Source organism: Ursus americanus, chromosome 8 (assembly GCF_024610735.1).
Source record: "Ursus americanus isolate L20-20 chromosome 8, mUrsAme1.1.p, whole genome shotgun sequence".
NCBI lineage: Eukaryota > Metazoa > Chordata > Mammalia > Carnivora > Ursidae > Ursus > Ursus americanus.
Window position 1 is genome coordinate 58,607,631 of NC_142134.1, and position 16,276 is coordinate 58,623,906.

A 16,276-nucleotide genomic window follows, 5' to 3' on the forward strand; every position below is an offset into this window, starting at 1 on the left:
CATACCCTACAATCCCACCATTAGAACATGAACACTCTTGTACCTGTACTCCTCTGTCAACACTTGGTACTATCCAGTTTACATTGTAACTTCAAAACTTAAATTTCATACCTTTGATTTCTAAGCATTTTAAGCATTTCTTCAAAATCCTGTTAACATTTGTTTCTTCTCTTGCAGATTGCTTTCCTTACATAAATTATAATGTTCTTATCTTTTGCACATGTTTCTATTGGGGTTGGTGTCTCTTCATGTTTCAATATAGTATAAGTCATACCCCTTGAAAATTTTTGAATTGTAATTGTCTGTCTCCTTTTGTCATCTTCTCTTACTTTGTTAGTGGTTTCCTTGCAAAACAGAAATCCTAAATTTTTATATAATCAATTCATCATTTGTATCATATGATCTGGCTTTGCTATCTTTGTTAAGAAATTTTTCCTACCCTGAGTTACATTTATAAAATAAATAATATGGAAGTACAGTGATAAGATAATATTATCTATTTTAATTGACTGTAAACTTTGATTAAGTATTTGGTAAGATAATTTATTTTTGCCTGAACACTTCTCTTTAATATCCCATATTTAGTTTGTATCTCTGTCTTTCTGTCCGTCTCTCTTTGGAGGTTATGCAGTACTAATTCCAGAAATAACTAAAAGAGTTTAATAACATGATTACAGCAAAGTACCTTAGAAATATGAGAAACATGAATCATAATGGTATTCCAAGGAAGGATAAGGTTCTATAACCACTCACTCTGGCTCCCTGTTATTTCACTGAGTCATCCCTTGCTCATTTCCTTTGTACACACTAGTTTCCAGTAACACTGTCCTCATTTTGTCAGACACACCACTAGTTCCTGCCTTGGGGCCTGTGTCTTTGCATGGCTCTGGCTAGAAGGTTCATCTTTCAGATTGAAACACAATTTGTTCCCCTACTTCCTTTAGGTAATTTTTCAAATGTCACCTTCACTGGCGTCCTTTTCTGTAACTGCTCCCAACACACCTTCTGTTCTTCCTTGTTTAATTTTTCTCCTCATGACATATCATTCTGTAACCAGTAATACTGTAATTATATATAGCATTTACTGTCTGTCTCCCCAACTAGAAAATAAACTCCATGAAGGCAAAGACTTTATACATTCTTTACTCCTATTTTCTTATCATATTGAACAGTAACTGAAGGGATGATCTCTTAAATACTTATTAGCTGAATGACTATGTCAATAAGTAAATCCAGGTTAGTAAAGATTCAATTATCCCTTTTTATTCCAGGAACTATCAGGTGTGATTGAAAGCTGTGGGGGCACTCTTCAAGTCTCCACAAGGAAAACAAGACAAAACAAAGAAAAACAAACAATAAAAACTTTTTTGGTCATCCTGAATAGCCCTTTTGTAATTTAGCAATGATGCTAGGCATTTCTAAATATGGAAACTTGACATTAAAAAATAAATGATCAAAGACTGTTAATAATGGAAACAAATAATAATTACCCTAAGTCTTCTAAAAGCATAGGTGATCCAGGAAGAGAGATCTAAATGTATATTTAAATTTAATAATACTTCCGAATTTGCATTTAAAGTCTTTCTGTTTACCAAGTAGTATATACCTTCATGACATATACTTAAATTCGGATCTGTGCCTGTGCCTAACACGTATAGTATGTGTGAAATGAGGTAAATCTGTTCTCATGAACCTTATTTTCTAGTAGGGGATATAGATAATAAATAATAGAAATGACTAAAATAATACCAAGTAATATGAGCTCTATTTTTCTGGACTAAAACTAATACAAAATGTACTAAATAACAGATTTATATTTTTCTCCAAAAACTGGGACAAATTTAGCAAACATTTTTTCTCCTAAGATTTCATTAATTTCATAAAATATGGCAATGTGTTTATTAGCATACTGTGAAACATTACCATAGATGATTATAATTAAACTACACTTATCAAAATAATGAATAAAGCACATTTTGTGGTACAGCAGTGTTGATGTTTTTCATATTTATTCGTTCACTAACTAATCTGCCAAATTCAGTAATCTCTAGTGAGTCTCCCAGTTATTAGTGTAAATTACTGAGGGTCTACTCTGATAATAAATAATAATAGCAATTCTGGGAAACAAAGCATTAGCAGTTTAATGTCTAAACATATTTTGGTAGATACTATAAATTAAGAACACAATGAAACATTTTTCATTCAATTAGAATATGTTTCCAGAGGGCTATAATGCAATTTAAAAGGCTGCTTATAATGGATATATCAAAGCACCTGAATTTTAATTCTATCAAAAAGTTTTCAAGATGTTCTGAAGAAGAGGATTACCTACATAATGTATCATACAAAAGAGAACCTACAACAGGAAAACGTCTCTAAATCTAAGATGTCTAAAATCTCTTTGATTAATTCATTCATTTCCTTAGATTCTGAAACTGGAACATACCATGCCTAAGTTCCAGTATGTAGGGGCCAAGAATATCAACAAAATTTAGGTGGTATATTAATTAATTAATTAATTAATTAATTAAACAAATACCAATTGAGCAACTACTGTGGATCTGGTACTCTTCTAGACAATGAAGGTATAATCCTGAGCAAAATAGAACAAATTCTCCACTTATATTGTGTTTTCAGTTGAATTTGGAGAGAGAGACAAATAAAATAAGATACATAAGTAAAAGCACACAATCTGTACAGTACTAGCCAGATTTCTCAATCTACCCTTCCTCTACCTGAGCATTATGTCTACCCTGCATTTCCAGATTTCCCTTGCAGTTAGGTGTCGCTGTGTAACACATTTCTCAAGAACGTATGGTAAGAAGAACTTGTCTCTTTCAAGCCTGATCAGAAAAACCTGCAAATGGGTATGCTTGTGATTGAATTAGTCACACTGACACATATCAATATGCCCTAAAATTATACCCTAGCGTACACCTTAGGGTTGGTTACTCAATGACTACAGAGTTTCCCCTGGATCTGGACTTCCATCTTCAATTACTTTGAGGATGAGAAATATATTTCTATCCTCTTTAGGAAACTTCGTTATTGTTGGGTCATTTTGTTTCAACATCACAGGATCACCCTGATTGATTCAGTAGGTCTAATGGTGTTAAAAATTAAGGAGATTAAGTATGTAAGATGACAGAATATGGTGGAACATTTGTTTCTCTGCCATGTTTGGCAGCTGCTTCATGATCCAATATGGCTGCTCAGTCTCTAACCTTCATGTTCGCATTCCAGCCAAAAAGAAGGAGAAAGACACTAAAGTAGACTGTCTAAATCCAAAGGTTTGTGGTGAAGATTAAATTGAAGAAAACTTTGAAGAACTCATGTGGGACAAGTCTGCTTGCATACTTTTGACTCAAATATCATCACATGACCTCTTGTGACTTGAGAGGAGATTGGGAAATGCACTCGTTATTCCAGGCTGGCATTTACACACAGAAAACTCAGGGCTTTTATTGGTAGGGATCAAGAGGAAACATTGTGGAACCACTAGAAGTCTTGACACAGGAATTAGGTATGAAAAAATTCCTAGTGCTACACACTGTTTAAAGTTGAATCTTGAAAATAATTTGAAATGATCTAACAAGAGTTGAAAGTAAGGGTGGTTTAGGCAAAGGAAAAGGCAAGTAGTCAAGAGAGAGCTGGGTGCATTTAGGAAACTCTCTAACCTGCTCTGTATTTCACATACTTAACAAAACTAAATAATAATAATAATCATGGATCAGGGCTCAGGAAATGTGTAAGAATTAGTAAAATAAATTTGAGAGTTATCACAACACAGATAATTTGGAATTCAGGAATGCTGATTAGATTACAAACTAGAATGTATACAGAAAGATATGGGACTATATTTACATGTGGCCCGGAGAAGAGAAGTGAGTAGAAAAGAGAAAGAGGGGGAAAAAAGAGAAAAAGAATACTTATTAAGGATATTTAGTATTGCCATACTTAATATTAGAAGAATCATCAGAGACATCTTAATACCAAGAAGGAAAAACTTAATCAAGAATAGGGAAAATTGAGTTAAATGCAATGGGAAAATGTCACGAACCTGTCTTTGAGGCATTTACTGATAAAGACTGGAATTTCAGAACATGCCACCCAAAAAATGCTTCTTTGGCATATTGATTATTTTGAGCTGTAGGCACCTGAAAAACAGCAAATGGAGGGGGAGGGACTTTCTCTGAATTCCCCCTTATTTCCCTAAAATAGACCCAACAAAATGAGCTCAATTGTCATAATCTTCTTCTGAGGACTTTGTCAATTGGGGTAAATTTATTTGCCCCAATTGGGGTAAACTGGGGATAATTGATTCTTATCACAAAAGAGGAGACAGAAATTGACATACACACATAGACATGTCACAAACTGTCATATTTTCCATCCGTTTTTCCAATAGCTCCTTCATCTTTCCTAAAAGTTATTTACTACATCCCCTCCCCCCTTTCCACCATTAAGATAGTATTTATCCTGAATTCTAAGCCACCTGAGAAGTGACTCATTTTTCCCTGGGCATTTTCCATGTATACATGAGGGATACATATTAATAAATTTATTTGTTTTTCTCTTGTTAGTTTGTCTTTACTACAGGGGTCACAACCAGGAACTCAAAAGTGTAGAAGGAAAAATATTTTTCCTCCTCCCTATTGGGACTTCTAAAATTTTGCTTTCCATGGAATATTTATTTAAAAAAATAAAATAAAAAAAAGATTAAAAGGCACTAAGCAGAGGGTGTGTGGTGAAACTGAATGTGGGTATTGGTTCATAGGAAAGCCTCTAGAATCAGACTGTGGTTGAAATCCCAGCAACAGCACCACCAGAAAATGATATTTTAGAATAAATATCTTCCCCATCCCTCAGTGTCCAAGATATAGATTAGCTGTAATAGTGTCAATTTCAAAGATTTATAATAAAGATTAAATTGAATTATAAGTTAAATGATTCAGATTTCAAAATGTAAAAGTGCTAAGGATAATCCTGGGTTCGTAGGAAATACTCAATATAAGGAGGGCACATGATGTGAGGAGCACTGGGTGTTATACACACCAAATGAATCATTGAACATTACATCAAAAATTGATGTACTGTATGTTGGTTAATTGAATTTAAATTTAAAAAAGGAAATACTCAATAAAGGTTAACAGTTTATTGATGCACATTTTTGTTAAAATTTTGACAATGAAAGAAGGAAAAGAAATAGAAGAGCAGTTCAAGAGGACAATGAGTTGATGAGGTTTTTGGGTTTTTTTTAGAGTGGGGCAAGTGAGAATATGTTTAAAAGTTGCTGGACAAATGGACTTGTTAAGTGAATGAGAGTAAATGATAATGATGGTTATGATGGCTTACATGGATGTAAGTCTTCAAAGGAAGAAGAGGTCTAGAGTTCTTGAAAATACCTGACAAACAGACACTATGCACAGAAGGTGAAATGAAGTGTATAAAAAATTAGCAGAAAAAAAAATTAAAAATAAAAATAGAAAATAAAAAATTAGCAGAAACCTGCTTTCTTGTCTTCTCCTCTCTTTTTACAGAAAGAAACATTTAAATCAAGTCAGTGAATAAAGAGAAATAGATAAATACAGGAAGAGATAGAGAAAGAAAATAAAAGTTTAAAGAGAAATGGGGCACTTGGATGGCTCAGTCAGTAGAGCATCTAACTTGATCTCAGATCTTGATCTCAGGGTTGTGAGTTCAAGCCCTGCGTTGGGCATGGAGCTTACTTTAAAAAAAATTAAAGAGTAAGAAACTTCACCAGACTTCGTAATCTATTCCAAGACCCTCTGACCTTCTTACTCTCAGTTCCTCACATTACATTTTGGAGGCTTTTTTGATCTAGAGAATAATGAGGACAGTGGCTAACACTTGGTATGAGAAAGGTCTTCGGGTATTTTGAGAATGTACTATTCTACTTTATTATAATGATTGCTTTTTCTAACAATACAGGGGTCTTGACTGTATAATTCCCCTTGTCTTGCTTTGGATGACCTCCTGTTCAGACCAAGTCAGCTCATCTCACATTATATTCAATTATGACTGGGAAACTCTTGTAGCATGGGGTGGGGGGATTGTTTATTAATTATAGACCATGTGTTGTTCTTTAAATGTTTGTAGTCAATTTTGAAATAGAGCTTTAATAGCTTTTTAATTTTCTTAGACCCTTGGCTTTTTACACATAAGGAAATGGGATTCTAAAGAGCAGTGTCACTTTTTATTGTCTTTAGAAATATCTGTTTATCATTCCCCAATCTGCGTTCCCCCTTTTCTTGATACTACATGGCAATAAGATGAATATGATTCGAAGCATGAATGTACATGACCCATCTTTTAGCACTGAATGATGAAAATATCAAGCTTCAAGATTTTAGAAGATCAGATAATAACGTTCTCTGCCATGCAAGAATTATATATAAAGAATAAATGAAGTATATATAGTTGACCCTGAGCAATATAGGGGTTTGGGGCACCAAACACCTACACTGCTGAATATCTGCATATAAATTATGACTTCCCAGAAACCTAACTACTGATAGCCGATGTCAAGCAGAAGCATTTCCAATAATGCAATTAACACATATTTTGTATATTATGTATATTATATACTGTATTTTTATAATAAAGTGAACAGAGAAAAAGTTATTAAAATCATGAGGAAGAATAAACAAATTTAGAGTACTAAACTGTATTAATTGAAAAAAATCCCTGTATAGTGGACCCACGCAGTTCAAATCCCTGTCATTTGAGGTTTGGCTATATATATATGCTTTTAAGAAGGAATAATGTTTTTGTTTAAAAAATAAAAATATCAAAGAACAATGAAGAAAACCACATGAGTGTTCATAGTGTAAGAATAAATTCATGGAAAGTAATTAAAGACAGATACAGCTCTAGAAATAGTGGTATGGAAGGTCTTACATGATATACTAGAACCATTACTTAGTACATATATGAAATTTTCTTTCTCCACATTATTTTCTCATATTTTTTCTCTCAGTCACAATGTCGGTACTTTAGGTTAGACCCTTGTTATTTCATGCCTGAATTGTTTAAACAACCTTCCTATTCAGTCTCTAGGACTTCAAGCTCTTCCCATTAGCTAGGTCTTGACCATTATCACCAGGCATATTCCTAATGCAATTTTTATACTATGTGTTGGTTCACAAACCACTTGGGAGCATCCTGAGTTAAATCTGAAACCACTCCCCACACATGGAGGGCAGAAAGAGATGGAGGAAAGAGGCAGACCATTCCAGATTGATAGGTGGCAGTTTTAAAAAGCAAGGGAACTTCTATATGAGGCTTGCCTTGGGTGGCCTCAAGATGAATAGATAGATGTTCACACCCACCCACCAGAATATTAGAAGTTTATATAGAGGACTTACCTGAGTTCAGTGGTATATACCATCCAGATGGTCTCTGCTCTACATTAGTATTCCAAGGCAGCATACTTGGGTCAGATTCAGGGAATGGGGAAACCAAGTGGACCCACATTCTAAGGACAGAGGAGGGGGTGAAGAGCCTCTGATTGCTCAGGTCCAGCTCAGAGGTCAACTGGCAGCCACACCCTTGATGACTGTCCAACATTGTCATTACCCCAATAGCGTTTTTCAACAACTTAGTCATTAGTTTAATCATCCATCCAGCTGACTGCTTATTAGGCAGAACTAAGTCCTGATGCTTGATATTAAAAGTAAAAAAGCATATAATTTCCTTGGAGGAATTTACAAGTTAGCAGCTCTTTCCTCCTCCAGGATCAAGTCCCAAGTTATCTCACTCATATTTAAGCAAGCCTTCTTTACCTAAATTTTAGCACCAGCATGTTTATTTACATTGGTCTTCTGTTCTCTAGAAATTACTTTCCCTAGTCTACCTCCAATTCATCCTGCCATTTCTTTTGCCTTAAATTTCCCCTCTCTCCATTTACTGAAATATTGACCTTCAAGAACAAGCTCAAGTGCCACTTTTGCTTTCAAACCTTCTCTGATCACAATATTCTGAATCACTTTAAAATAATAGCAACACCAATAAATAGCTCATAATTACAGGGGATTACTGTGCACATAACACTGCACTAAGAGCCTTATATGGATTATCTTTTTAATACTTGGAAAAACTCATTTATTCATTCAACAAATATTTGTTGAGCACTTACTCTGTAAACGGATCTGAAGCTAGGATGATGTGTAGACATTATAGTGAATCAAATAAGACCACTGTGCTTGTTGAGTATTCCAGCCTGGGGACACAAACAAACAAATATCAAGCGACATAATTCTTGATAGTGATAAAACTCTCTGGAAAATAAAAAGAGCAAGCTGTAGGAATAATTAATGTGATTCTTAGACTGTTTTTTGTCTAAACAACTAAGGGGTGTGTGTGTGTGTGTGTGTAAATTATTTTACATAAAAATAATTTGCAGTTTTAATTATACATATTGACTACTTATATTCTCCTTGACTTAAATTCCTTGAGATGAAAATTCACATGCTCCAAGTTCATTATCTTTCTTTCCTTCACATAGCCTAGGCTAGTATCTTGTCCTAAATAAACCTAAACAGAAAATTAATAAATAACTTTATTATTTTTACAACTGTAACACCAAGGCAGAATATGGTAAGGCACACAGAAAGTAACATGGTTTCTTTATATAAAAATGTAAATATTTTTTTCATGTCCATATGATGATCATCACTGAAAAACTACCCTACGGTGTGCAAAAAATGAGATGCATTTAACTAATTTCTGTTTGTCTTAGGTTCTATAATTTGTAGCAAAATATGAAATAGCTGTAAGTCTTTAATGTACAGTAAATTTAGCCAACGTATGTGCTGAAATTGTGAAAGTGGAGATTTCAAACAATTACATCATTGATTGACCAAGAGATAAATTATTAGAGTTCAATACATATAAACTTAAAACATATGTTGTCACCTTTTGAATGTGCTTACATGCAGCTAAATTTTTACTTTAGTTTAAAATTTATATTTCCTCTCCATCTTCAGTAATAAAGAATTATAACTTACCTTATCATAAAAATTATAAAAATATGCTTGGTCCTTTGCTGCTTTATGACTATTAAGGTTTGCTTTGTAATAGCAGATTATAAGCAAACATTCATTTATTAAACTAAGTAAAAGTCTTAAATAATTTTCAAAAGAATTCAATTTTTTTTTCTCTCTCTCTCTCATAATTCTACTTCTCTCTCCTTTAGTTTAGCTGCCATTTTTCTAAATATGGGTTATCTCAATGTTTGAATGGTTAGCCCCCACAGTTTCTTTAGAACTTTTAACTGTGTAGCAACAACATATTGACATGGGAAATGCCAGAGTTGTGTTCTTAAATTTTAATACCATTATATCCTTAAACTAAGACCCAGGGCAATTCTATTGTAATGCTTAAAATAATATAACTCTTGTTAAGTAGTGAGTCAAAATTTTAATATTATTTTAATGATAATTGTATAGACATATAAGGGAAATTTCTTACAACATTAAAAAATATCATGATTGTCTTCTTTTAAATTGCCAGGTAGATTATTATTTTTTGCTTATTACTACTTAGTCTTTGTGATTTATTTTAAATTTTCAAGTTGACTCTTCTAAATGATTTTATAAATACATATGCATAAGAATTTCATAAAACATGATACCTTGCTTTTTCTTCCCTCATAGATAAGATGAATATGCAGTTATAATATCTTTTGATCTCATAGTTATTTAATATTAAAGTTGCCAGAGTAAATAAATCTCCATGTCTGCAGGATCTGGCAAGAGCTTTGAGTTCTCTGTGGTGATCATAGAGGGAGACTCCAAAGTGCATTATTGGTTTTGCTGTGGTGCTTCTGATCTCTTTGACCTTGGAAATGATGAGGGAAGAAGAATGACGAAAAAAATAATTTTTTAAAATATCAGAGATGGAAAAATGGTCTTCTATCTCTGTCAAATGTTAAAGAAACAACTCAAATACATTTAGTACATTCAAGATCTTCCATTCCAAATTATTTCTGCACAGAACTGTTAACTGATATTTACAACAAATAACTGAATCATAAAGAAATCAGCAACAATACAAACTACTGTTTATCGACAATTGACTCTATACAGCACTATGCTAAGCATTTTAAGATTAGATATTAATTAATTCTTATACCATCTCAATACTGAAGGATCTATGATTCTCTATATTTTACAGAAGAGAAGATAAAAGCTCTAGAAAGGTTAGCTATTTTGCCAAGTTTCACACAGCTAAGAGGTAAATCCACACATGATGCCTAATCCTGTACCTTGAAAAATTGAATACACTTATTTTTATATATTTTCAGCAACTGCATCCTTCCTTCCAATAGTTGCTTTACACTTTTTCCAGGTTATGGACATTCTGGTTTAGATCCCCATTTATATTTCTAGTATCTTCTCCGGTCATTTAACTGAATATTCTACTTTGGTAGAACACTTTTTTTCAACTCACTCTATTGCTTCTTTAGGTTTTGCAGATCTTAGCCCCATTTACCATTAGTCAGAAGGGCTCCCTCACCTGGGCACTACCTCTGCATCCCTGAACCTTGATCTTTTTCTCAGAACACCTGTTGCTCCAGAATCAGTCCTCCATTGAAGTTAACTATTTGCCTTTCAATATGAGGTGGTTCCTATGGTGATTATCAATACTTCCATAAAGTCCATCTCTTCCTCCCAATCAACATGGCTATTTTGTATCATTTTCTCTAAGTATAAACACAAAGCAGGACAAGCCCCTGTACCGAACTCTCCTTTATATGTGCAAACTATTTGAAAATGCTTGTTTAGTGTTCTGCTGCCAAGCATTTACACTCATTAAGATGACTACAATTTAGTTAACTTTTCTCTCCAATTTCTAGATGTATGAAGAATATTATCATTTTTCATATCCTGTCTAGTACAAACTCTTTTTATTTTTTTTGTTCAGTCTCCAAAGAAACCCCATTTTGAATAAAAAATATTCATTCAATTCATTCATTTGACACATTTAAAAGACATCTTCTGTAACTTCAGGTTGTTAGAGTTCCATCTTGTTCATGTTCACTCAATGCCCTCTCTGGGGCTACGGGTTCCAGGCCCCTTGGAGATTAATATACATACGTAGAAGTGCCCTCCAAGGCTGAGATAGAGGGAGGCTTGCTTGGCCTCCAATGAATCTGTTAGAGATAATATAGTCTTTCCCATTCTTGAAGTGCAGATGGCACCACAAAAGGTCTGTTAAATGTTAGCTGTCAATTAGGTGCATACAAATCCTTTGATCTCACTACAATGACCTTCTGTCCATCCCTCACTCTATAAAATCTGGGGACAAAGGTCCAGACCTTGTAACTGCACAAGGGATCGTCGTCCACCTGACGCCCTCATTAGTAACTCGCCCTGAATAAAAATCTGTGCAGACTGTATAGAGTGGCTTGCTTTATTTTTCAGTCTCAATGTGCCTTCTCACTTTGGAGGATACTTTACCATCCCTTCTCCATCTTCTAACATAGAATTTAAATTATAACATAGACACATTTCATAAATATAAAAGGGGGGATATTAGGTATTTATCCTAAACATTATGGAAAAACCATAGGTAAAACAGCTTAATGCTTAGGATGTCATAGAAGTGAGATTGAACAATATCCAAGAAAGATAGGGTGATCAAGAACATGGATTCTGTCATGAGCTCTTTAACTTTGGAAACTTATTTAATCTTTCTGTGCCTAAGTTTTCTCACCTATAAAGTAGAACTAATGAGTACTGTGAGTCATTATATGCCCTTGATAACTGTCAGCTATAATGATGAGGACTAGTATGCAAGAAAGAAAAAGATCTATGCAGGAGAAATCTCACAGGAAAAGCACAAATACAGAAAAGTTTAGAACACACTCGGGGAAACAGAAATTATTTTGCTTTTTAGGATTTGATGGAGCAATAAAGAATGGGGAAAATGAAACTAGAAAGATAAGCAGGGACCAAAGGTGAGGGACTATTTACTGGGCATAATAATTTTATGATATAAGTTACAGGATGAGGTTTTTGAAAGATTTTATGCAGCAGAATGTTATGGCCAAACGTGCATCTTAGAAACACAAATCTACTAAGAAGTTATGAAATGGATTGGAGAGAAAATTTGAAAGAAGAGAAACTAAATGTGATAGAAACGTGACAGAGATGATTAGGTAACCTTGGAACTCAGTACTTTTAGGAACTGAAAAGATAAAATTTGGTATGTAGAATGTGTAACTCCCGGGACCATTTTAAGTATTAAGGGCTTAGTTCAGAGTTAACGGTCAATTTATGTTAGTTTATAATTATTATTGTGATGTCTGATATGTTTAAACAAGAATTACTAAACGTTATGACTTAAATGACTCTGGCATTGAATGATAAATTGACAAAATGGAAGAGTGAGTTTGGAACAAGAGATGATGACTTAATTTTAGACACATTATATATGAGATTTCCATGGGATCTGCACAAGCATATGTGTGCAGAAATTATATGAAAGAAGACATTAAGAGTTCAAGTGAGAAGGCTGGGTGTGTGCAATGGGAAGTGGAAGAGTTGTATCCATGGCAACCAACAATATATGGGGTACAGGAGAAGCACTGGGAATAAATGAGTTCACTTAGGGAGACAGATACAAATAAGAAGAGAATAAAGAAAAGACTAAGAACATAACCTTGGCGTTCACTACTTTTTCTTGTATGGATGAAGATCAATTAGGGAGTGAATGGTCAAGAAGATATGAGGAGAACTAACAATTAGTGGCTTTGAAGGAATTCATTGATCAATAACACTTACTAAGTGATTACTAATATGCTAGCTGGTATATGTACTTCATAAGCATTCACCTTTTTAATAATGAAAAAAAAAACCCTCTTGTATAGGTCTAATTATTTAACAGAGAATAAAACTCAGTGCACAGATGGGATAAGTAAAGTGCCCAAGAATGGAATAAATTCAAGAAGGGCTGTCATCCCAGCTTATGAATACCCTTAGACCAGTACTGACAATGGCCCATGGGCTTTGGCAATTAGAAGGTGTGGCCATCCTAGTGCAGAATGATTGGGGCAATGAGGTAGGGGTTGAAGTCAAATTGCAATATAGTAGGAAGTGGTAGGTCAAGCAATAAAGAAGACAGTACAAATATTTTGTCTAAAATTTATTGGTTCTTTTTCTTTAAGCAAGGGTGAATACACATAGCCATTATCAGAATAAACTACATTTGCTCTCTGATCATTTGCGGAGGTGGATTGTACATATGAGATTACTTTCCACAAAGATAATTTTACCGTTCAGGATCTTATTTCTTTTTTTTTTTTCCCCAGACTAGCTGACTGCAGTGTCTAGAAATTACCCTTCAACAAACTTTGCATTGCCTAAAGTGTTTCAATATTTGAGTTTGATGAACCCCCAAATAATTGGATTTTATTGAGTTTAATATGGGCCAAGCACTACGCCTAATTCTTCATAGGAAATATTACATTAATCCTCACAAAAGTATAATTTGACATTATTCATTTTTCTGATGAAAAACCTGAGACTTAAAAGATGCCTAAGGTCACAGACCAGAAAATAATAGCGCTGCTAATTAATCTAAGGGCAAATTCATTCCAGGGCCCGTGTGCTACTTCTCGCTAACCAAAATCTCAAAGGCAGTTTATTTTTCCTCATTAATGATTCCAATTGGTGACAGAATCTTAGAGACAGTGAGTTTTAATAGTTATATATACATGCTTAGTTTAATGAGTCAACGATAAATTTTGCATCTCGTAATTTTATTTGATCTTATATTCTTGTATTTGGAAAGTTTTGAAAAGATGATAATTATTGCATGCACTTCTGGGTTCCTTCTGGTTATGTATGAAGTAAACATATTTCCCAAGTAAAACAATGATACCTGGTCTTGGAACAAAAAAAAATGTATTTGAAAGAAATTTCTAAGACTATTTTGTTTTTATAACAGGTTTGTAAATGAACTTGTATTTTTCTAAAAGATTTTATTGATTTATCTATTCTCGAGAAAGGGAGAGAGAGCATGCATGAGCAGAGGGAGGAGCAGAGGGGGAGGGAGAAGTAGGGGGAAAGAATCTCAAGCTGACTCCGTGCTGAGCGTGATCCCGATCTCAGGACCCCAAGAACACATCACGACCTTAGCTGAAATCAAGAGTGGTATGCGTAATCAACTGCTCACCCAGGTGCCCCTGTAAATAAACTTTTAAGTTGCATCTTTCACTTTGTAAAGATTATTAAACTTATTAAATGTTTTCTGTAGGCTTTGACTAGATTTGACTAGATTAACACTTGAAATAAATTAATGTCACATTTAACTTTAAGCAATATTTTAAAGAAATAAACAATTTGACTTACCCCATATATTTTACTAAGCATCAAATTTTCCTTGAGTATTTTCCATCCTTGAAAGACAAAACTAATCAATAATTCAAAATTACCACTATTTTAGGAAAAAATTATTTGGTTTTTAAATTCATTAAATCCATTTTCAATATTGTAAAAAATATGATACGAAAAAATTCATTTCTACTACAATCTGTATATTGTTTTTAATTTTATCAAGACATATTTGGAAAAGTAAATGTTTCTTTCTTGTGGTATTCCAATTACTTAACTGAAAATTGCAATAGGCTGGGATTTGGGAAACATGTTTGAGGGCATGTCATGTGACTACTTAAGAACTTTGTAGCAGTCACATAACCATCTGCCTGCATTTAACATCCATACATTAGGGGAGGTTTGATTCAAGGTTTATTCTAACTTAATATTCCAAGATTCTATGGCATGAGTATACTCACCTAGTTAAAATGCTATGTACATTTTAATCAGTGGTTTTGAACTTGGAAAAAGTCGTTTAAGGCATCTATGATCGTCATTTCCTTCCTCTGATGGAAAATTCAATTAGACTGATAAACAGTCATAAAAATAAATAATAGAAATTGATATTGGATATGATATAGCTGTTGAAACGAGTGATCTTGGGGAAGTTGTTATATAAACTGACTCTTGCTATCGTTTTAACTTGCTCGAATATTTTATCTCACAAATCTTTTTTCAGAGTCATATTTTTAAAAAGCATACTTTTCTTTTAATCTCTGAAACAAAAGTAGAGCTTCTGTTCTGTTTGCTTAAAACTTTGCAACGCTTTTTCTTTAATTGGTCCTCAAACTTCAGTGGAAATCAAGCATCACCTCCTCAAACAAAGACTTTGACCTTTCAACTTAATATTGTGTAATTCAAACTATGAGTAAACTTCCGTAAGGAATTTTTCTCATGTGACCTTGAATAGTAGTTGTGTGTGTGTGTGTGTGTGTGTGTGCGCGCGTGTGTGTGTGTGAGAGACAGAGACAGAGAGACAGAATTAAGAATTCCTTATTAGATTATGGATACTAAATAAAAATGATTAATTTTATTCTCACAATATCATACATACTAGGCTTACAATTATTTCACAAATAAACAACATTTTAATGAATTTAAATACATTTGCTAAATATTTTATCTGTTCATATTTATAGTAGGGATTTCTAATAAAATTCCCTATTGAGCTAAACAAAACAAAACAAAACAAAAAACAATAAAACAAAACAAAACAAAACCTTGGCTAGTTGCCTGAATATTTTTTAATAAAGCTGCTGCTGCAAATCCTGTATCTTTCCATTAACAGATTCTAAAATTTTAAAACATTGCCCACTGCTAAGATACTAACTTAATCTTTTTTTTTTTTTAAGATTTTTTTAATTTATTTATTCGACAGAGATAGAGACAGCCAGCGAGAGAGGGAACACAAGCAGGGGGAGTGGGAGAGGAAGAAGCAGGCTCTAGCGGAAGAGCCTGACGTGGGGCTCGATCCCATAACGCTGGGATCACGCCCTGTGCCGAAGGCAGACACTTAACCGCTGTGCCACCCAGGCGCCCCGATACTAACTAAATCTTAACTAGCAGGAATTAATGAACCATATCCCAACAAGTGCCAAAATTAAAAGTGATTGTGTACTTTTCATGAAGCATAGACACAGTATCTTTAAGAACTGAATTTTGGCTTGTAGGAACTTAGAAATGGAAACTTTCAGGACATTTCCTATTAGTCTTCAGTAAGGTGTGTTATAATGTATCACAAGGGACCAGGGATCATAAGCTGATTTTCACCATGTGTAGTCCTTTTTCCCTTTGTCCTTCACTGAGGCTTATGCTTCCTTTTTTTTCTACCTCTGAAGCACTCCTCAGGGGCTAGTTAGACCAAGATAGAACAT

The 16,276-nt window shown here is 33.9% G+C and overlaps 1 long non-coding RNA gene across 37 annotated transcripts in view; it reads right to left on the reverse strand.

Moving 5' to 3' along the window:
* Positions 1–16,276, reverse strand: part of LOC123793462 (uncharacterized) — a 191,377-nt gene that overhangs the window by 75,989 nt on the left and 99,112 nt on the right. For 30 of the 37 annotated variants that reach the window (XR_015725537.1, XR_015725568.1, XR_015725567.1 and 27 more), the window contains 4 exons: positions 14,379–14,439; positions 9,656–9,861; positions 8,159–8,242; positions 4,061–7,498 (listed from right to left, as the gene is read on the reverse strand). This is a non-coding gene — a long non-coding RNA (uncharacterized LOC123793462). The remainder of the gene's footprint in view (positions 1–4,060; positions 7,499–8,158; positions 8,243–9,655; positions 9,862–14,378; positions 14,440–16,276) is intronic. The other 7 variants (XR_015725544.1, XR_015725554.1, XR_015725562.1 and 4 more) reach the window with 5 other exon arrangements.